The 25,000-nt window shown below is 32.8% G+C and overlaps 1 protein-coding gene across 1 annotated transcript in view; it reads left to right on the top strand.

The window, feature by feature from the left end:
• Nucleotides 1-4,039: 4,039 nt before the first annotated feature.
• The window catches only part of LOC137630666 (uncharacterized), a 72,188-nt gene continuing 51,227 nt past the window's right edge, over nt 4,040-25,000 (top strand). Inside the window, exon 1 of the mRNA XM_068362280.1 lies at nt 4,040-4,089. The gene's annotated coding sequence lies outside the window, so the exon portion shown is untranslated. The remainder of the gene's footprint in view (nt 4,090-25,000) is intronic.

The following is a 25,000-nucleotide window of genomic DNA, read 5'->3' as shown; positions in this document are numbered from 1 at the left end:
GAGAGGCGTCCATTTTGTACATTATAAGCATTATAAAACAGTTGAAGGTTTTTCCTCTGGTTCGTTTCTGGACCTTCTTGAGAGTCTGTTCTTAAACGAGGGGAAAATTTTAAGGCAGACAGCTAAGAAGCAGGAGACATTACAGAAGCCATGGACAGAAAAAGGTGCGATTATTGATTACTAATTTACTTTTGAGAGACTCACTCAGTTTTTTTCTTTTTCTATAGCACAAAAGAATTGGCTTATTAAGAAAGTCTTTCAGTATTTTCGGTGTTCAATATATCCTGACATATTTTAATTATTTCATTCTACCTTCTCTCTAGTATTGTTGTCTTGTCTGTTCATTAGCTGCTGACTCTCATCTTAATTTGTTGGACAAAAACTTGCGGTCTATCAAATTTCATATTCTTGATCTGGATATTAATCTCTGGCACCGTCGTCCAGTTATTTCTTTGCATAAGATTTTATTCTGACCATCTTCTGATTTGATCTTCGCAGACTGTACCATCCTGTACATAGTATCAGGTATGCAGTTTAGTTCTTGCAACCTCCATCATAAGGCTCAACACTACACAGTACACAGTATTCCTGAAGTTTCTTTCTAGCTGTGAACGTCAGAAATTCAAACTTGCAGCAAATTCTTTTTTTTTTTTTTTTTTTTCTTTTGAACAGGCTGACAAGAGCCTGTCTTCATGACATCTAGTTTAACATTGTTACCGAACTTAAAATATTATATATCATTTATTCATTACTCCTCACATATCGTTAATTTATCTCCTTATTTCTTTTCTTCATTGGGCTATTTTTTTTCTATTGGAGCCCTTGGGCTTATCACATAGACATCTTACATCCAGCTTTCTCAACAAGGGCTGTACCTTAGCTAATAATCTCAGAATAACAACAAAGCAAAGTTATTATCTATGGCTTTATAAAACCCAGGAAGCTTAATAATCACCTGAAATGTTGGTGCGAGTATGCGCGCGTGTAAAAACTGTTGATAATAATTATTACAATTTCACTACGTTTACTACTATCGTCGTAAGCGTTAATACTATATGCATCTAAAGCTATTTATATATTTAACTTTAATCATTAATATCTAAATTCATACTTGAACACTTAAAAAAAAAAAAAAAAAAAAGACTTCAATTTTGAAAAAAAAAAATCATATCACATTCAACCTATTTAGAAAGTATTCTAGAATGATTACAACATAGATAAGAATGAGGGAAAAAAAACATTGAAAACCGGCCGTTATAAAAACTAACTCATTACCATTAAAGTGTCGACTTAATGAGCCACCTATTTCTAGGGGGATGCCGTGGCAAAAGGTCATCTGGTAAAATCTCCCTCTCTAGTACATTGTGAACTTCCTCAATTCTCTAGGGAATAGATTCTCTATCTATCGATATGAATATCGTAGATAGAATATTTAATATACTATAATAACAATCAATCTATCTATCTATATCAATTAGAACACTCGATATTTAATCTCCTTAATGAGAATCAACACCCTATCTCTCTCTCTCTCTCTCTCTCTCTCTCTCTCTCTCTCTCTCTCTCTCTCTCTCTCTCTCTCTCTCTTCCGACCCCATCCTGGAGCTTACTGCAAAGAGACAGCCACCTTGCCTTGAAATTACGAGTGAAATACTTGTTAAGACCAACCGGGTTTATTCCTGATAAGATGCCCTAAAAGGTAGCGTCGCCAGGCCTCATTAGAATAGAAGTTTATTGATTGTTCTTATGTTTGCTAATAAATAACAGTATGTTGCTTTGTTTGATCTGTTATTTCTTGAGCTGTCTCTCTCTCTCTCTCTCTCTCTCTCTCTCTCTCTCTCTCTCTCTCTCGAAGAAGAAGAAGAAGAAGAAGAAGAAGAAGAAGAAGAAGAATACCTTTCAGTCTTGTGTCGTTGGATCATGTACAAACCATCTTTCATTTTCTTACTCCTATTATCATTATTATAATTATCTTTATTCGTCATAATATGAAAAATAAAGACATATCATGACTTTATGATACGAATATTTAAACAGTAACAACAGCATTATTGATAATAACAGTGGTGTTGAAAAGGATTCAAAATGTCATTAATAAATTGTTGTATATTAAAACCATTACATATTTTCTCAATACTGCAAATATAATTAGTACCGTGGATTATCTAATAATAATAATAATAATAATAATAATAATAATAATAATTATAATAACAATAATATTAATAAAAATAATAATAATAATAATAATAATAACAATAAATAATAATAATAATAATAATAATAATAATAATAATAATAATAATAATATCACCTTTCAAAAAATTTAAATTGTTGTATATTAAAAAAACGTTACATATTTTCTCAATATTGCAAATAAAATTAGTACCGTGCATTATATAATAATAATAATAATAATAATAATAATAATAATAATAATAATAATAATAATAATAATAATAATAATATCACTTTTAAAAAAATAAATTAAATTACATATTTTCTCAATATTGTAAATATAATTAGTATCGTGGATTATCTAATGATAATAATAATAATAATAATAATAATAATAATAATAATAATAATAATAATAATAATAATAATAATAAAAATAATAATAACACCTTTAAAAAGATTAAACTGAATTACATATTTTCTCAATATTGTAAATATAATTAGTACCGTGGATTATCTAATAATAATAATAATAATAATAATAATAATAATAATAATAATAATAATAATAATAATAATAATAATAGTAGTAGTAATAATAATGATAATAATAATAATAATAATAATAATAATAATAGTAGTAGTAATAATAATAATAATAATAATACTAATAATAATAATAATAATAATAATGATAATAACAATATCACCTTTAAAATGATTAAATTGAATTACATATTTTCTCAATGTTGTAAATATAATTAGTATCATGGATTATCTAATGATAATAATAATAATAATAATAATAATAATAATAATAATAATAATAATAATATCACTTTTAAAAAAATAAATTAAATTACATATTTTCTCAGTATTGTAAATATAATTAGTATCGTGGATTATCAAATAATAATAATAATAATAATAATAATAATAATAATAATAATAATAATAATAATAATAATTAAAACCAAAACAGTATTCTTATCACCTGTCAAGAAAATATAAATTACCTCTTAAAGAAGCCCCCTTAAAATCGCTGTCTTAGAAGACACATATTAACCTAAATGTCAAGGAACCACTAAAGAAAGTCTAGGAGAACAACTGCCATCCAGCAATATATATATATAAGCTTGGGCAACCCACTCCGGAGGTAAAGGTGTTATATTGGCATTCAGAAACTTACAAAACGTTTTTACAAAATTTTTTTCGTTCAAAGATCATTTATATAATCTTACGTACAATAGTAGCGTGATATCATTCACACAGTCATACACATATAAATACATAATACACACACATATATTCATATATATATATATATATATATATATATATATATATACATATATATATTATATATGTATATATATATATATATATATATATATATATAGTAACACAAATGTACACATATACCTATCTATCTATCTATCTATCTATCTATCTATCTATCTTTATATATATATATATATGTGTGTGTGTATATATATATATATATATATATATATATATATGTGTGTGTGTGTGTGTGTGTATAGAAGATTCTAAGCGATAAATCAGAAAATATTTGAAAACGAACCTAATACACAAGCTCCCCCCAAAAAAACGCACAAATTTATTTTCATTAAATAAAACAGTTAAAATTTTAACTTTAAATAACATTTCTATACTTTGGAGATTATGTCCATAACCAACAAAGGATTAAATCCATGAATGAAAGTAATTTCACAAATAGTGGGCGTTGGTCTGGGTAACTGGGGGTGGAGTCGGAAGGAGGAGGAAAACGGGGGATGGGGATGAGTCCATGCTGGAAGAAAGCTATATAAAGGCCGGGCACGGATGCCCTTCTACACAGTCGTCATCAAAGTCGCTAGTGGAAGAGTGAAAGAGGACGCTGCTAGAGAGGTCAGTTGCACTTCTTGAGTTTTTTCTGGTCCCTGGGAGAGTGCATCTCAAATTTCCGATCTATTTGTGCTTCTTTGATCTTTCGCGGTTTGGTATTAAGCCTCCAAGTGCGTACAGGTCTTGGGCGAGAGAAAATTAGAATATGATTAATGAATGGATTCAGTTAGGGGTAACTATAGATTTGCTTTGAATGTGCAACATAGTTCCTTTTCTCGGGAGATTTTCTTTAGGTGTGGAGATGGATAGGGTGAACCATGGGAATTCATTATGGATTACGAATTAGGGATATTTATTGACATAATCTTAGAGAAGGGACAAAATACGTATTTCAAATATATTGTATAGACTAGTCAAGTCGTACAATTCCTAATAAGTCAAAAAAAAAAAAAAATAAAAAATTCATCATCCTGCAGAGCCAGCTTAAAGCAAAAAATTGCTATTTTCCAAGAAAAAGATAGCATAAAATTAACAACAAAAAGGTGTTTTATAACCAGACAAATTTCCTAATGTTTACATAAACTAAAGTGGAGAAAAACAAAAGCAATGCAATCTGATTGTTCCCCATGTTGGTGTTCTTGGTCCTTTGCATTGTATATCATATACTCATGATACGTGACTTGGCCTTGAAAACTAGCTTTTTGCCTATGCAGATGATGCTACTCTCTTTGCAGATGATGGTACTCTTTTACCATAGATCCCATTTCCTGAGAGTGGACTTGAAATTATTGAATCTCTTAACATAAGTTACCGGTGATGAATTTAATCCTAAAAAAAAAAAAAATAGAACGATTGGTAGTAGGTCTAAGACACTATACTAGTCGTTTAGATTGATTCCTTGATAATGTTTCTACAAATACATTCAGCTCACTTGAAAACTCTGAATTAATCTTGATGCAAATTCACTTTTGAGAGACACATCATATTTAATTTCACAAAAATACCACACTGAGTACGAATTTTGGTGACCTGTCTATCATGTGAAAAGGTTTCAATCATTTGATTCTCTCACGCTCTGAGCAGTTGACTTATCTTAAACTGTAGGAAAAAAAAGTTGAACGCCATGCAAATTCCGTATTCTTGATCTTGATATTCATTTTGGCAACCGTCGTTCAATTAGCTTATTGAAAGTGCTGTAAAAGTTTACATAATTCTAACTATCATTTGCATCCACATCTTACCAGATTATACATCCCCTAAAAATTATAAGATATGCGATTCATTATATTATTATAGTCGTGCTTCTTCTTCCACAACGGTAAAGAGTACACGGTATTCTAAAATTTTCATTCCGGCTATGACTAGAATATTGAATGATCTTAGTAGTCGAATATTTGAATCAATGAAACTCCAGAAGTTCAAAGTAGATATAAACTTATCTAATATTGTCATTTATTCTAATTTGATCTGTGTTTTAACATTCTTTTAAAATTCATTTCTTTAATCATCCGTTTCTTTTTCGCATTAAGCTGCTTTCCTTCTCAAATTTTTCTTGTAGCATTCAGCTCTTCCTACTAGAGTTGCAGCTTTGCTTGTAATATCAATAAAGATAATAATGGTTCAAGTTGTTTTGATCGCACCTTTTAAACAAATGAGCATTATCGCATTTTTTGGTACAGATGGAATTAATTACGCAGTTTTTTTAGCTTGGCCTTATTATCTTTTGTTCATAGAAGCGGAAAAATAATAAACGGGGGAAAAGTTTATATTAAAAAAAATAAATAAAACGATGATAGCAAAAAGGAAAGCAAAAGAAGTGGTAGAGTTCTAAAGCATGGATTAAGGAAAAAGAAGTTTTTGCCAAAATAATTCAATTGAAGGAATTTAACAAATAAATTAACCTAACCATTTGGCATATCAGCCACATTGCAACCCAATGGCACTTTTAGCAAATTCCAGGCACTGAAATTTATTTGCTAGTACCACCCATCTTCCATGTGGTTATATCCATCCCTGTTCCTGCCAACTTAAACGTTAGTTATATATCAGGTAGCTCGATTATCAAAGGTAAGCAATGCTAAGTTTGGTTCGTAGTTGGAAGGGTGACCCTCAGCCCAACATCTACACAGTTGGTACATCAAATCCTTGAGCACCCGTTGAAGAGGACTAGTACCATTATCCTGTAAATTGTTGCTCAAAATAAAAGGGTAAATCTCTCTTGCTACCTTCCCTCTCTAATGGTAATATATATATATATATATATATATATATATATATATATATATATATATATATATATATATATATATGTATATATATATGTATATATATATATATATATATATATATATATATATATATATATATATATATATATCACCATCATTATCTTCATCAGTTGTAACTAGTCCCCTGGAGGACAAAGGCCTCAGACATATCCTTTCACTCCCGTCTGTTTATAGTCTTTCTGTGCCAGTCCACACCTGCAATTTTTTGTAGTTCGTCAATTCATCGTTTTCTCTTCCTTACACCACTTCTTTAACAAGCTCTAGGGACCCAATCTGTTATTCTAAGTGTCCATATATTATCTGTCATTCTCATTATATGTCCTGCCCATGTCTATTTCTTTTTCTAACATGTTCTTAGAATATCCTCTCCTTTAGTTTGCTCTCGTATCCAGGTTGCTCTTTTTCTGTATCTTAGTGGTATTCCCATCATTACCCTTTCCATAGCCGTTGAGTTGAAACTAAATTATGTTCTAAGGCTTTAGTAAGGCTCCAAGTTTCTGATACATAAGTTAATACTGGTAGGGCCATCTGACTAAATACTTATACTTTTAGAGAAAGTGACATTTTACTTTTAATAATCTCATTTTGTTCACCAAAAGCTTTCCAACCCATGCTTATCCTTCTTTTAATTTCGGTCTCATGTCCTGGGGAAACAATTCGTCTGTCATAAATACATGTGTTTGTATATATATATATATATATATATATACATACATATATATATATATATATATATGTGTGTATATATAAATATGTATGTATATATATACATATATATATACATACATACATACATACATATATATATATATATATATACACACACACATAATTACGTACAAAATATCATTTAGCTGAATATCAAATAAGATTTACGCATATACAAACACTATATATATATATATATATATATAAATTGATGCAATACAGGTCATTATGAGTCGTAAAATATAGCAAACAAGTGGGTGGTTTGGCATAACTAGGGCAAAACCGCGTAAAGCAACACAAAAGTAGTACCTGAAAAAACTGTTAAAATACCTATAATACATACAAAAATCTATGTAGCCTATGTATTTACATACATTCGTGTACAATTATATATACTGTACATATATATATATATATATATATATATATATATATATATATATATATATATACACATATAAAAGTTTATATATTTGTGTGTATCTATACATACAAGTTCACATGTAGCCTATACAATAAATCCCCTAACACAATTTTTTTTTTTTTTTTTTTTTTTTAAAGAAGCTGAGTAAAGTTGTCAGTTTTGGTCATATTTTGTTGCACAAGAACCGATATTTTCTTACGGTCAGTTTTCACCCTGTACGAAGGAGTATGTACCCAATGTGACCTTTGTGCGTGTGAGAGAGAGAGAGAGAGAGAGAGAGAGAGAGAGAGAGAGAGAGAGAGCAATCTCGCAGAATCCAAAATGCCAGTTGGTTAGGTGCTCCACATAATCCATCCAATCACCATGAGTGGACCACTTCACTATTTCGTAACAACCCACCAGTTTTGTTTGACAGAAATTTTATAGATATATTAAGAATTAAATAACTCAACATCAAAGATGATGAGTTGAACGTTCTTGATATTTTCATCGTCTTAAGAATAAATCTGATGAGGATACATACTTTGCTGAAAGGTCTATAGAATGTATTTTATAAACCTTGCATTACAGTGCACTGTTGAATTATGCACCGATATGTGTGCGACAAGACTGTGAATATAAAGTATCATTGTGTTTGAAATTCCTTTAATAAGTCATCTTCCTTCGCGTCTGTGCTGATGGTTTTCTTACCTTTAGAAACAATAAAAAACAGCACCACCCTACAGTTTAAAACCTCGTAAAAAATGGATATTTTCCCACCCTCACCTACAGTTTTTCTACCCATATAAACCCTGTTAAAACCACTCTCGTTTCAGTACTTAAATTATACCTTTAAATCTCTCAAGAAGCCATTAACATTGTCTCCCCTCCCCATCTACCCAACCCGGATGCCCTGCCCTGCCCGAATTAGGAAAGAAGAGGAAGGCGAAGAGATGCCCTGATCTCTATGAATAGACCTTCCCTCCGGGCGGGGATTCCAATTGGAAGATGACTGGCCACCGAATAATTCTTCTTCTTCCCTCAGTCGGACCTTTTCCCGTTTTTTGTTGCTTGCATGCATGAATAAGGGATGTCATTACATTTTTTACTGTATGCTGCTTGACTGAATGTGAGCCTGTACTGGTATAAGGGAAAATCAATTGTCTGTATGTTGCTTAATCTAAAAGGAAAATAGTTGCAACCGACTGATTTTTCTCCTTCATTTTCATGTTTTAATTGCAATATTATGGGACGTCTCTCCTATTAGCAGTTTATTACAGACGTGTACCAATTGGCTCCTTAGAAGTGTTTGGGCCTTCGGCAGTCTCGGAAGTAGAGCGTGGAAGATTAGTCACAAAAAAAGAAAAAAAAAGTAGACAACAAACATAAAGTGAAGGTGAACCGGGGTAGAATGACTGAACCCCGATCTATTCTAGATGCAAATGCCATCCACTATCTTTTGTAAAAGTCAGGGTGTTTTATCTGAATACTGGGACATTCAGCGGAGAGAGAGAGAGAGAGAGAGAGAGAGAGAGAGAGAGAGAGAGAGAGATGAGGGGAATTAAAAAAACTGCCATTGGTATTCATCACTACATACAGAACCTATACTGTTAAAAAAGTTGAGATTTTTTCAATTTATTCCAACATACAAGATTGAATCTCTATCTCTCTCTCTCTCTCTCCTCTCTCTCTCTCTCTCTCTCTCTCTCTCTCTCTCTCTCTCTCTCTCTCTCTCTCTCAAATAACTATAATTAGCAAGCAATAAAGGCCTCAACTAAAGACGAATAAATGTCTCTTGCAAAGATTTTCGCTCGAAACAAATTTCAATCTAATAAACGTCAAGAAGAAGATTTGTTTAGTGGACGCAGGCATCGGCGAAGGACACAGCCAAGTATTCGGAGAACGAAAATCGATAAAACTCGTTTCTTTTATTCAACGAAAGAATGGGGACTAATAAAATGTGATGATATCGGTCCCCAAAGGAGAGTCTGTCACTGCTTGCAAAATGCAAATGCTTGATATTGAGGGTTAACTTAAGGATGCTTTCCCATGCTTTTTATTTTGTCAGTTCTTATGTATGTATGTATGTATGTATGTATGTATGTATGTATGTATGTAGGTAGGTAGGTAGGTAGGTAGGTAGGTAGGTAGGTAGGTAGGTGTATATGTATATTTTCTTAAAGCTGCTCGATTTTACCTATTTTTAGGGGAATGAGAATATCGTAAATATATTCATAATAATATCAATAATATTAATATAATAAAATAATACTACTATTAACATTAATAGTAATGATAACAATATCAATAATAACAATAATCTATCATTAATAATAATTTAAATACACAATAAAAACAACAGCAACAATAATGAAACAAAACCGAAACCAAAACTTGACTGTTAATCGAATCTAAATCTTCCTAATTAGGTCTTTTCCTGTTAATCTTAACAAAATACAAAGCAGAGTTCGAATATAAACCTTATCAATTAGTTCTGCTACCTGGACCTTCATTAACCCTATTCAATAACACATTTTCTGGGTGTCTCTTCAACAGATGTTGCTAATAGTTACTGCGAGATACAATCTGTGAGAAAACCCTCTGGAAAATTGAAAGCACTGTATGCTCATTTTTGCAGGGGGGAACTGTATATAACTGGTTCCTGCCTCTTTCATTCTCCCTTATCTCCGATCACAAAGGACTCTAAAGCATCTCAGGTTTCCACGGGAGCGAAGGAACATATGCAGACTCCTAGCGGGAATGCAAGTAACTAGCCTCCTTCGGGCTTTCAGAAATTCCCCGGGAGATAAGACGATAATTATCCGACTATTCCGTTCGGGAGAGACACGGACTCATCTTGAAATAACTGCTTTGCCTGGGTGTTTTTATTCAGCTCGCAGGACTGGTGGAACGTTAAGTGTGGAAACACGTTGAAGTAAATGGGCTCAGTCGATGTTTTAGTTTTGGGAAGGCTTGTAAAATGACAAAACTGGATTCTTCTCCCTCGAGGAGAAGACATGTAATGGAAATTGCATATATCGCATTGTTCTTTTTTTTCCTTTATGACTCTATTCAGCATAATCTGATCTTTCAAGGTGAATAAAAAAAAGTTACATAATCAAAGCAAACTCTGGTTTGTGTATTCTCACATACACATACATACTGGCAAATGTTAATTTATGCATATCTTATGGTTGCTTTTGCATAAGTCGCTCGTGTATATCTGTTTTTATACGTGTACCTATTTTCAAAGTGGGAAGACAGAACTTCAGTGCTTTTATAATCTATGGAAATACTTAAGGCATCTTGCATATAGGCTATATATATATATATATATATATATATATATATATATATATATATATATGTATATATATATATATATATATATATATATATATATATATATATATATATATATATATATATATTTCATCCATCTGGTGTAAGGAAATATAAAAACAGAACGCATTTTAACATGAAAAAAAACTAATTTTATATAGCTCCAAAAGAGCGTGTAGCTTAGGGAGAAATAAAAAATGACTCCTTACTCCTTCACAAATAGTTTCATGCTCCAGTGGTATCCCATCCAAGTAATGATCAAACCTAATGCTCCCACGTTTTAAATGTTCAGGTTTCATCAGTGGCAACCCATCCAAGTACTGACCAGACCCAATGCTTCCCTCCACCAAATCTGGTTGAAATAAAACATAAAACATAAATGATACTTAATACTGAATGCGTATCTTAGGTCAGGTATTTAGTTTAATTTCATCACTAATTCACTATCTTTATAGCATTCCTATTAAAATACAATACTATATAGTACAGGTCCTCATTTTACAAGTTTAATAGGTTTCAAGAAATTGTTTGTAAGTCAAATTTTGGCCTGGGGTAGGCTTAACTTGAATCCCATGCCTATGATTTCCAGCTATAAAAGTCAACAAATAGTCGGGTTCCATATGAAATAGATATCAGGTTACTTCAAATGTTATTTACTTACTGTATTAGATCATATATTTTTATTTTATTACAGAATTCCTTTTTCTTATCTTTGTTATTTTCAGTTGGATTTGTGTTTGTATCTCAGAATGTCTGTAAGTTGGGGACCTTTTGTACATCATTTCATATAAAATCTACCGTAAGAATAATCTCCCATAAAGAAACAAAAAGAAAAAAATGGCATTCCATATCCGTATTATATAAGGGAGTCCTGAATTCCATTCTGTTATGAGATACTACAGGTCATAACCTCGAGTCTAACGAATTCCTTCAGGGCCTCTGTACTGCGCATGCGCGCGTCAGTACCCGGATTTAACTGTCGCGTCAGTTGCGATGACACAATCGTGAGTCGTGCAAAAGATAAGGGCGGAAATTAATGTTTTGGAAAAGAAAAGACAAAAGGGTGTTCATCTTGATAAACTTTTCATCGTCACGATGGAGATAACTAAGGGAGCATTTATATATCTAAAATGTCAGTTATGAAAGAAAGAATCTTTTGTATCATCTCGTTGCCTGCTCGGAATTTTAGAGCCAGTTGTAAGTTTTGGTTCTGGTAGCCTATTGGAAACGTCCCTGTCTGGCGATCTGCTGGACGGGAGATCGAGTCCCGCTCAGACTCGAGAGTTTTTTGGAGTGTCTACAATCTCACATCCTTGTAGTCTGCAACCTCACCATCCTTGTAGAGTCTGCAACCTCACCATCCTTGTAATTTGCAACCTCACCATCCTTGTAGTCTGCAACCTCACCATCCTTGTAGAGTCTGCAACCTCACCATCCTTGTAGAGTCTGCAACCTCACCATCCTTGTAGTCTGCAACCTCACCATCCTTGTAGAGTCTGCAACCTCACCATCCTTGTAATTTGCAACCTCACCATCCTTGTAGTCTGCAACCTCACCATCGTTGTAGAGTCTGCAACCCCACCATCCTTGTAGTTTGCAACCTCACCATCCTTGTAGTTTGCAATCTCACCATCGTTGTAGTCTGCAACCTCACCATTCTTGTAGAGTCTGCAACCTCACCATCCTTGTAGTTTGCAACCTCACCATCCTTGTAGTCTGCAACCTCATTATCCTTGTAGAGTCTGCAACCTCACCATCCTTGTAGTTTGTAACCTCACCATCCTTGTAGTCTGCAACCTCATTATCCTTGTAGAGTCTGCAACCTCACCATCCTTGTATTCTGCAACCTCACCATCGTTGTAGAGTCTGCTACCTCACCATCGTTCTAGAATCTAGAGTCTGCAACCTCACCATCCTTGTAGTTTGCAACCTCACCATCCTTGTAGTCTGCAACCTCACCATCGTTGTAGAGTTTGCAACCTCACCATCCTTGTGAGCAAAGGATGGGTGGTTGGTTTGGGGAGCCTATAAGTCTACCTGCTGAGTTATCAGCAGCCATTGCCTGACCCTCCCTGGCCCTCGCTTGATGGAGAGGTGGCTTGGGCGCTGATCATATATATGGTCAGTCTCTATGGCATTTTCACTGTCCCTTGTCTCTGCCATTCACGAGTGACCTTTAAACCGACATTCAAACCTAGGAAGCATTTTGATGGGCACACATTTAATTACTGACCAGACCTGTTGATCGAGAGACTTAAAACAGGCAGTGATCATGGCACTAGATGGCCCCAACGTTGGATGACCTATCATATTGAGAAATAATGACTGGCAACTTTTGTTCAGATAGCGTATCGCAAGATCCAGGTTCGATAAAGTCATCCATGTTTGTTGCTGTTTCCAAATGTTGTCGAGAGAGAGAGAGAGAGAGAGAGAGAGAGAGAGAGAGAGAGAGAGAGAGAGAGAGAGAGAGATTTAATGACGCAATTGATATTCTATGGATCCGTAGTAACTAAAATTATTATTATTATTATTATTATTATTATTATTATTATTATTATTATTATTATCATTATCAAACCACCCAAATGTTCATGACGAACAAGCGTAAAACCCCATTAATTACCCTATAAAGTAAAGTTCCACGGAACGAATGTGAAAATAACAATCAAATAAAATAAAAACAATTACACAAAAAACAACAAGAAACTAGGACTCTAAAAGCAATAATATTTATACAAATATTTACAAATACCACACAATTATACTGGAAACTAATAAACAGATGACTAGCAAAAATAAAGAATAAAAAGTAAAAAACTCCCAATCATAAATTCTTCTTTACATCCTGGTGCTAAATTTATCGTGTGGAAAATACAGGTACGAATTTGCTCTTAGTAAAGGTTACTCCTGTAACCTAGATGTGATGATTAGCCAAGGAGATGATTTCTTTATTTGCTACTTATTCATCTTTGTATTTTTTTTTTTCGTTCCTCTCACTTTAAATTTATGTAAACTTTAATCTATGGACGTTTGAATAGTAACAAAGATGGTAATAATAATGATGATTCTTCAATACTACTGCTACTATTATAATTATTATTTCTCTATCTCTGAGTACTTATTTCTACTTAATTTTCTTACTATCTTTTTCATTATCATAGTATGAAAATAATGAGACAATCAAGAAAATGTATTTTAATTAACAAGGAAAAATTAGTAACCTAGTGAAAGTTGCCAACACATCTAGGACAGTTAAACAGAATGTTATCGTGCATCAGCCAAGACTACGTTCTCTTTAGCCCAAAGGGACGTGTGTGTGTGTGGGGGGGGGGGCTAATTGAAAAATGATTTAGGCAGTGACCTTGACCACTGGAAAAAATAATAATATTCATCCTTTTAAAACGCTGCTTACAGAGTTATTTATACTTTGCAGGATAACTAATGTTGAATCACTCAGTCTCGATAAATTTAAGATGTACAATAGGCAAATTGCAAATAGGCCGTGCAGGCGATCTATAAAAAAATTGCAGAGTGAGCAAAAAATATTATGCAGAGATGCTAATTAAACTATAAAACTAATAGAAGTACTAAACAACTAAAAACCAGTTTTAGCCCAAATCGATAAATCTAGTTAAAATTGGCGTCGATTTGACGTAAACATGACATACAAGGTCCAATCCTTCTTCTTTAAGTTAGGTTATTTTGTTTAAGGTTAAATGTCTTAATCGATACACCATAAATGGATATCTAATACTTTCACTTCATATCTGCCAAAAATATACATCTCACCTTAATAACACACGCTAAGCTGAGAGAGAGAGAGAGAGAGAGAGAGAGAGAGAGAGAGAGAGAGAGAGAGAGAGAGAGAGAGAGAGAGAGAGAGAGAGAGAGAGAGAGAGATTGCCTCCTTGTTTACTTGTCTCAAGACAATACAAACACGCATTCATGTATGTATGTATGTTAATAATTTAACCTATTAGAAATTAAAGCTCGTGTGGATGTAGTGTGGATGCTTTAGCTGAGAGAGAGAGAGAGAGAGAGAGAGAGAGAGAGAGAGAGAGAGAGAGAGAGAGAGAGAAGGTCCAGTAACCTTTTACTATGATAACTTAGGTATTTGGGTGACCGAAGGGTGGGCGGGCACCTTGAAGGGCTTAATGATTGCAAAATTAGAGCAGCCCAAGTCCCTTCCGATGAAGAAATCTGGTTTCAAGGATCTTGGAGAGATGGATTTCAATTTTTTTTCCGGAAGTGAAATTATGAAAGTTTAGCTTAATATAAAAAACTTGAAATTAATAGATTAGTTTGGTTCTACATTTTTATTCATGGATTAAATCTTATTTATCAAAAAAATCAATTAATATTCGTTTGTTCAACTTGTTCTCCTAAACTACACCGGGTTAACTCATTATCAGGTATTTTACAATAGACGGTCTTCTCTTTTTGGGGATGGTATTAGAGATAAAACAGACTAGTCACTGTCATATTCACCCTTTAACTGACAAATGAAAAATGAACAATTTATACAATAAATAACACAGCGCCAACATAGTTCATTATTTTTTCCTTTTAAAAAATTGTTTTAATTCTAGGCACTGGTCACAGCTGTATTTAGGTTTATATAATCTGCTAAAAATAATGTAAGTGACGAATGATACTAACAATAAACCAATTTACTCTCGTATTGTTACAAATTATAAAAATAATTTCTCGTCGTAACTTCATACTTCAATTCTCCTAATGTTGAGGAAATTACAGCAAAAAGCTATGGAAGACCCTTCATATTTCTCTGGTTTTTCTCTTTGACAACGAAAGCTTCCAGTTGAGTGAAAACCTGGAGGAAGAGTCTCTCTCTCTCTCTCTCTCTCTCTCTCTCTCTCTCTCTCTCTCTCTCTCTCTCTCTCTCACACACACACACACACACATTTTGACACATATACTCATATAATACTGCGTAATCACCATTTGTTTCTTTGATTTTTATATTCAACTATGAAGTGCGTACCAATTTAATTCATAACTATATTTTTCCGTCCTTATTTTTTCTATAGGTCGTTTATTCTATTAGTTTGTCGCCATTTCTTGTGCAACATTTCTATGAATTCATTCTTTGTATTCTGATATATTGCTTCCCTTTGGCTTCCTCAAATCTTTCTTCCATAACAACTTCTCTTTTTCGTTTTTATTTCTTCTGCTTTTTATGACAGTTATCTGTCAAGTCTTTTCCTTATTTTATTACCCAACGTAACGAGAGGATGGAGATTATAATGATAGGAAAATACAAAGACATCTTAATGCCAAGACAATTACGAAAGCTACTTCTCGTTTCACTGTACTGATAATTAACCTTTTCGCATGGACAGTTCTTATTCCTCTATCAAATAACATTAGAAGAAAAAGGAATACTACAGTTTTGTTTCATGGATAGAATCTTTTACTGTTCTGCTCCATTTATTCATTTCTTGCAGACAGCTGTTTCAACCTATAACTAATGGCTTTCGTCAGGGCTTCTTTACACAGAAATCACCCTCGGTAAATACCCCCAAACACACCTATACACACAACATATATATATATATATATATATATATATATATATATATATATATATATATATATATATATATATATATATATATATATATATATATATATATGTGTGTGTGTGTGTGTGTGTGTTTGGATTTATTTATTGAAGGATAAATATATAAAATAGTACTGATGACGAGTTCGGTTAGGTGTCAATATATGTTTACATACACTTACAAACATTTGCAACTCGTAGTCCTTTTGTATCGTCTCTAAACATATAAAAAATAAATAAAAATCATCTACTTATACATTTTTCCTCCCCGACTTAGCCTACAATATACTTTACATTTCTTTATTAAGTTCATTATGAGATTAATAAGGTATCCAGTGATATAAAAGGCCCCTGTATTCTCCTTTTTATTAAGTCGATTAACTAGATGTTTCAGGATCTCAAACTAGTGCAAACTTTCCCCTTTTTCCATCTATAACGAGGTAAATTATCTCTCATTATTTCAATGCTGTAGAATTTTTCTTCAGCTTTCTATCTAAGTTGAAATAACCTTCACCTTTAATCTTTTTTGACTTGCAACACAGTTGTCTTCGACTTTTGATGTAGATGCTTATCAATTTCATATCAAACAGTATTTCAATGTTACTGTTTGAAGTAGATTTCAATCAATTTCACTTTTAATATGGAATTTTCTCTTTCTATCTCTCTAATAGGAAATTTTCTTTTGCTATATTTCTAATACGGAATTTTCTTTTGCCGTATTTCTAATAAGGAATTTTCTTTTGCCATATTTCTAATAAGGAATTTTCTTTTGCCATATTTCTAATATGGAATTTTCTTTTGCCATATTTCTAATATGGAATCTTCTTTTGCCATATTTCTAATATGGAATTTTCTTTTGCCATGTTTCTAAAACGGAATTTTCTTTTGTCATATTTCTAATATGGAATTTTCTTTAGCCATATTTTTAATATGGAATTTTCTTTTGCCATATTTCTAATATGGAATTTTCTTGTTCCATCTTTCAAGTAAATGCTTACTTATTCGATTTACAAGATGATATATTTTACCTTAATTTTAAAAGTATATGTTCCTTTTTACTCCAACGTAGACATGTTTAAAAAATATGTATTTTCGATGCCGATTTAATCATTAATTTGAATAATTAATAAAAATTTTAAATTTTAATCTCATTTGCAATAGTGACTAATTTCATTCTACTATTGGTCAAATAAAGAAATAGAAAGTAATGGCCCCTAACGACTCCCTTTCCATCCTAAATGTCAGTAGGAGAGAGAGAGAGAGAGAGAGAGAGAGAGAGAGAGAGAGAGAGAGAGAGAGAGAGACCTTGTAAGGAAATCGAGAGGAGACTTATAAAAAAAACTTGATCGACATCATTTGTTTTTTATCTCGGCCCTTTTTTTCGTCCTCTTCCCATCTCTGTACTCTATGTTCTCATTTCCTTATCTTAATACATTACTTTTGTTTCCTGAACATGGTTATTCGTTCAACTTTTTGTCTAGTGATTTTGCCGTTCTCTTAATATGGTTTACTTTAGCATTTAGTGATCTTCTGGTACTGCTCAGTTGTGTTCCTTTCAACATCTTCATTTCTTTTCTGTTAGCCAACAATCAGTCTCTCTTTCTCTTCGCCTTTTCTGTTAGCCGACAATCAGTCTCTTTCTCTTCCTCTTAATTTATCAAATTCTTCCTTTTCTTTTATTTTATCTTCTACTTTATAAACAAAATTCCTTCTTCATCTCATCTTGGCATAGAATTTCCCCCATCTATCTTCCCCCATACTTCTTCCTTATCTATTAACTTCAATCTTCACATCCTATGAGTACGATCTTTTTTTTTCTTCGTAAATTACGCTCTTCACATCACTGAACCACAGTAATCTTCTCTTCCGTTTGTCATCGTCTTTATAACTCAAATTTACGAAGCGTTTGATTATAATTCATCTTCAAACCCCGGACTAAGATCATCTCTCGCTCGGATACACCTCAGCAACCTTAAGCCTATTAATTGAGATAAATTACAAGTCATGCGCCGTATAAGACGGGCAAGATATGCTATACGAATGTCTTTTAATTTAGTTTAACTTCTTTTGCGAAGGAAAATAGGATAATTCACATCGATTTGAAGAGACAATTAACGTTGTGGGGATTGAAAAAAAATTTCAATTCAAGTACTCGATTTATCTAGGTGGACCCGACTAAAGAAAATGGGCGAAATTATCAAATTAATAAAGAGAGAAATTATAAGATTAAGCAAAAATCAGGAATAAAATAATACAAGGAAAAAAGACGAGTAAATATGTGTCACAACTGTAGTGCTCACCGTCAAAGAACGAGAGAGAGAGAGAGAGAGAGAGAGAGAGAGAGAGAGAGAGAGAGAGAGAGAGAGAGAGAGAGCAAATTGCTTATCTAACAACGCAACCTTCTTAACCATTATTTGTCATTTGCTAATGCGTCATCCCCAAACATTCCTTGGACAATATTTGAGTCTGTTCTTGCGAGAAGGAAAATGTCATTAGGCTTTCTTCAAGGAAATCCTTTGTGTTTAATTCTCTCACTCTTCATTTTGTAGTTGCAATGTTAAAAGTAAGTCTAATTATGGGTATTTGCTGCCAGCACAAGACTTCCAAGGTTGGTTACAAGCAACCCTCACGCCAATTTCTCATCTATCATCCGGTTTCTAGACCATCATGTGTGAGTTTAATGTATAAGTCAGCAAAATTACATGTTTAAAGCCCGCTTATGAATGGCAGAGGCAAGGGACAGTGACATTGCTTTAGCTAGCAATGCCCTAGAGACTAACCATATATACATATGAACAGCGCCCATGTCATCCCCACTCCATCCAAGCTAGGACCAGGGAGAGCCTGACAATGGCTGCTGATGACTTAGTAGGTAGACCTAGTGGCCCCCAAACCCGCCATCCTTAGCTCACAAGAAGGATGAGTTTGTAGACACTAAAGAAACTATCGAGTTTGAGCTGGTCTCGAACCCTAGTCCGACGAGCGCCAAGCAGGGTGCTCTATCATCTTCATTTATTTATCCTCGTTCAACGAGTAGGTTTGAGATATAAAAAAAGTAGATCTGCTTCAATTAAAAACGTTATCCAGTAATGTAATCGAACTGCGCAGGTGTTTGTTGTTTATTCATTATTTGATGTTAGGTGCACAGAAAGGAAATTAATCATACATCATAATATTTTGAGACTGACAAGTGTTTCTAAAATCTAACTTTTTTTCGAATTGAAATGGAACCAATAGAAAAAATAGTTTGAAAAATATGTTCAAATATAGTTAGATAACACATTTCTTTCTCGTCTGTGGAATCAATGTCTCTTGTCTGCTTCATTGGTCTCTTTTTAACATACATATATTTATTTTGCCTTTATTTCTGTCCAACCAAAATTTCATATTAATCCCTTTACCCTTTTACGATGTTAAGAGTAAATCTAATCATGAGCAAAACTATTATCAAGAATTAAACACAAAACTGTATCCACAAGTTACCTCCAAATATTTCTATGGATATTAATTATTTTTTCTTTTACGAATTGTTGGATTTGGAATAAAATTCCTAAACTAATAGGGATTTTTTTTTTTGTAACTTTCAGCGTTTATGGCTGTAATAGTCTATTACAATAGCACTGCCTGTACATAAAATGCAATTTATAATAACATTATAATAAAGCAACAGATTAAATAGCAAAATATTTAGCTGTCAGTGGACAAGGCCTCGTCATTTATGTTAATATGTATGTCAAACTACGAAGGACACGATCGTGTCCAAAAATAAAGAAAAAAGAAACTAGATTCTATAGATACTTCAGCGGGTAAACGTCACAGGGGACGTCAATGAAAGCCACACACCCCGCCTTGGCAGGAGACCTCCTGAAGAAGGAAAGCAAAGCCAAAAGGCTGCCTTCACTCGGCATCTTGGGCGGGGGAAGCCTTGGCTCCAGACGCCACAAAACCATAATTCATAGATTCACGGATTCGTGGATCGGATCCGAGAGTTGCACGCGATTTCCCATGTTCGCGATCTGCCAAGTTTAATGATCGTTTGACTTGGGGGACGACTATCTCGTTTAATGATAGTTATTAATGTCAATTCATTAGGTCTTGTTAGTGCAAGGTCAGATAGAAGATGTTCTATTATTATATGCTATTAATGACTTCTGTTCCTAGTTCTTTCTTGGTTTCAGGAATCTTTATTAGCGACATTGACTTTTAATATACATGATTTTCAGTCTTTAATCTTTGTATATTTTCATGATGCAATCTTATCTTGAAAGGCTTCTCAAATTCAATTAGACTTCATGTTATCATCATTTATTCATTCATTTCCTCATTTCCTTTCCTCACTCTGGTATTTTTTCCTGTAGGAGCCCTTGGGCTTATAGCATCTTGCTTTTACAACTAGAGTTGTAGCTTGGCTAGTAATAATAATAATAATGATATCTTACGATTGCGATGTAAAACCCAATAAAAACAAGAAGAGTCCTAAGATCACTACTTAATTTCCCGTTGAAATCACCAACACTAAACAACTGCCGCTCACCGAAATCATTGTTAAGATCGCAAATCACAATAAAAATCCTTAGATTACTTTCTAATGTACTATTGAAGTTGCTGATAAAATATACAAAGTGATGACGTCATTCTTATAATCAACCAGATTGAACGTTACTTAATTTTACTGATCAGTGGATTGACAAACTTGTTATTATACATATTCTTCAATCATCTAATTGTAATTATGACCTTGCCTTTATTATCGGTTTAACCAATATATTATTCAAGATGTTATTTTTCCTGAGTTTCTATGTTTCCTATATCGAAAGTACAATATTTAACAGTTGATATTTCTTTATGCTAGGAAAAAAAAAGTAAAAAATCCGTATCGAGTTTATCATTAAAATTCCATAATGAAAATTGTATTTTACCAGAGCTATCTATAAAATCAAAACTAAAAGTATCTAGAAGTCAATATTAAAATCAGCTCAACTTTAAAATGGCTAATGACAACCTTTAACTGATATATACTGGACTCAGTCTGGACTTCGAGTTGATTTTAATACAAAAATCTCTTAATCTTATTCAATAAAATTTCTTTCTTTATGAGAGAGAGAGAGAGAGAGAGAGAGAGAGAGAGAGAGAGAGAGAGAGAGAGAGAGAGAGAGAGAGAGAGAGAGAGAGAGAAACCTTGAGTAAGATTTATTAAGACATCTTCCTTAAGCGTAACGGATCATTCCTCTTCACTGAACAAGTTTAATCACACAAAAAATCCCCAAGATGAATAATTACTTGAGATTTTAATATCACGGACGAACTCTTTTCAGTGCAATATGTGCCTAAGAGTAAAAAAACACGAGATTAAAAGAACAAATCTTATCAAGTTATAATTAGATGAGTTTGAAAAATTTTACCATTTTATTTTTTATCTTTACTTGTTTTCTAATACTGTATTATTGTGATTTTTTTTTTATAATTCACTCTAAAATGTATCTATAATATTCTTTTACAATAATCGTAAAAGTAAAGAATAAACCAACGTTTAGCAAAAAATAAAAATAAAAAACACCTCTAGGTATTAAAGAGCAATAAATCAAGACGTAAATGATGTAACCGGTGCCTTTTATAACACTGCCGCTCCAGTTGGCCGTAAAGTATTATTCTTAATAATCTCCTTTTTCGTTTTTTATTCTTGATACTGACATTCACTGTCATTATTCTTGTTATTCCCGATGGATGACTTCTATTATTATTGTCAATTTTTTTTTTTTTTTTTTTTTTTTTTTTTTTTTTTTTTTTTTTTTTTTAGTGAGGAGGATTTGCACCGACTCGCGAGGATCCCCTTTTAGCTCGGAAAAGTTTCCTGATAGCTGATCGGTCGGAAGTATTCGGACAAAAACACCTCCGACCAATCAGCCACTAGGAGACTTTTCCCAGCTAAAAGGGCATCCCTGCGAGTCGGTGCAATTCTGCCTCACTAAAAAAAATAAAAAATAAAATTGACTATAGTACCTCATTAGCTAGCCCTTGTAACTACATTCTCATAGCCATTATTTCCCCGCTGAATAATCATTATTTCTAAAATTCTAGTAGTAGACATTCTTATTACACATATTATCACCTGAATCATTCATATTCTTAATACTTTCCTTCTCCTTATTCTTATCAATTACATTCTCAATACTCCCAGCTTGCTTTAATCTTATAAATATTTCTTTTATTGTATTCTTAAATAAACTCTCTTGGGGTCCTCTAATCTTTTCAATATTCTAAATTCTTTCTTTGCTTAATGTCTTTCGTTAGATCTATTACCTAATGTTGAAATGCTTCATTTTTATATATATTTTGGGTACCTTCATATAATATATTCCAGAAAGCCCATTCCTAACAGGGTACACCAATTAAAAAAACATTCATAATCACTTCAAATTCAGCACTCTATTCTTGGACTATTTCCTTGACAGAACTGCATAAGAAATAAAAGAGCGATAGGATTAGTTAAGCAAGTAGTATAAAATGTCAAGTTTTAAAATACATTGTTTGAAAAAAAAGGGGGGGGGGGCACCAACGAGCAGAAAGAGACGTTACATAATAGACCAACAGATTGAGTTTCTGATTATCAAATAGACGATTACAAAGCAATATACAATTCATAAGTAAGTTTATAAACAAATACAGGTGTATTAAATGAATAATGCATAAGAATATTACATAAATCAGTGACAAAAATATATGGATGATAGAAATGTATAGGATGTAAAAAACAAGGACTTAATTATTAAATGCATAGAAAAATTAATATGCAAGTACTGGTGGATACGATGAATAATATATGGGATGAAATATTGAATAAATGAATGACGGTACTAATACGCTAACTATTCCGTTTGAATTATGTTGAATGAAGTTCAGCACCACTAAGGATGTTTAGTAACCGGATGGGTGACCATTCTGTGAGAATAAGGATATGGAACTAACAACCTTATCAAACAAATCAATATTCAGAAGCTTACAACATATTATTATTACTAGCTAAGCTACAACCCTAGTTGGAAAAGCATAATGTTAAAAGCCCAAGGGCTCCAACAGGGAAAGTAGCCCGGTGAGGAAAGAAAATAAGGAAATACATAGAATAGTGAGCTTGAGTGTACACTCAAACAAGAGAACTCTAACCCAAGACTATGGAAGAACATGGTAAAGAGGCTATGGCACTACCCAAGACAAGAGAACAATTGTTTGGTTTAGGAGTGTCGTCCTAGAAGAACTGCTTACCATAATTAAAGTCTCTTCTTCCCTTACCAAGGGGAAAGTAGCCACCGAACAATTACTGTGAAATATTTAACCCCTTGAGTGAAGAAGAATATTACGGTAATCTTAGTGTTGTCAGATGTATGAAGAAAGAGGAAAATATGTATAGAATAAGCCACACTATTCGGTGTATGTGTAAGCAAAGGAAAAATGAGCCGTAATCAGAGAGGGATACAATGTAGTATTATCTGGATAGTCAAAGGACCCAATAACTCTAGCGGTAGTATCTCAACTCTTGGGCCTTGGCCCACTTACTACCAGACGACTAAAGTCTGATGTAAACAACAAGGCAAGCTGATTGAATGATGGAATACTTTCATAATAATTTGTCTATACTAATACATTCAGGTAAACAAAGTTTCATGAAATTATTAACAAAATATGGTTAAATAAATGTTTTATTTATGAAAGCTAAGGATGTTTCACCTCATAATTTCATTCATTTATAATATGCAAGATATCTTTTCAGCGTTAATAATTACCTTATTGTTACATGATCAGCTTTAAACTTCAAGCTTTTGTCTATAAAGAAAAAAAAAATACTTTGGAAAGTTTACAAAATAATTAAAATTACTGATCCAGTACATACAAAAATCCGATAATTTTCATATTTTGACAACTTTACTTGGACGATATCAAAACGAACTCAAAAATAGACTGAATTTGCAATCGTGGTATTAAAACTTAACCAAAACGCCTAATACTCAAGTATTAGATAACAAATTATCATTATTAAAGCATGCCTCTTCCTAATAACTTCATAATTAAACGTAACGAAAACATTGATGATTTAAGTAAAAATCCCCAATAAGATCAAGAGGATCTCAACATTGAAAACAATATGCTTACAAAAGCGTCAAGCCTCGCATTTTGTCATTGGTGGCATCATATCGGCCACGCCCCCTTCCTTCCTTAGCCCGTCTCCACTCACAAAGACATCGTGCGACTTACTCATATAACAATAAGGTGGCTGTTAGATGAAGCAGAGAGACCGCAAGGAAAACCACGATACGACCAAAAGCTTGCGTAGATTCGCCCTCAAATTACATTGTTTATTGAGCTTTTTATCAATTCAAATCTAATTTCAGATCATATTGCGTCTTGAGTTTACATAGCAATGTAAATACAACTTCAGTGAAGCAAACTTTAAATCATATAGTATTTTGAGTTGTTCCTAATTAAATGATAATGCAAATATTATCATCATCATTTTCTAGATTGAATTTGAAACCTAATTTAGGATTTTTTCGTCTGCCATAGTAAATTTAGACAAAATTAATATTTCATTTTTACTTTATACAGTTGCCATCCGAACACAAGATCTGATGTGAATCTAATTACAAGACGAAAATATAA

The sequence above is a fragment of the Palaemon carinicauda genome, chromosome 38, assembly GCF_036898095.1.
Source record: "Palaemon carinicauda isolate YSFRI2023 chromosome 38, ASM3689809v2, whole genome shotgun sequence".
NCBI classification, from domain to species: domain Eukaryota; kingdom Metazoa; phylum Arthropoda; class Malacostraca; order Decapoda; family Palaemonidae; genus Palaemon; species Palaemon carinicauda.
This window is presented reverse-complemented; position numbering and strand designations above follow the sequence as displayed.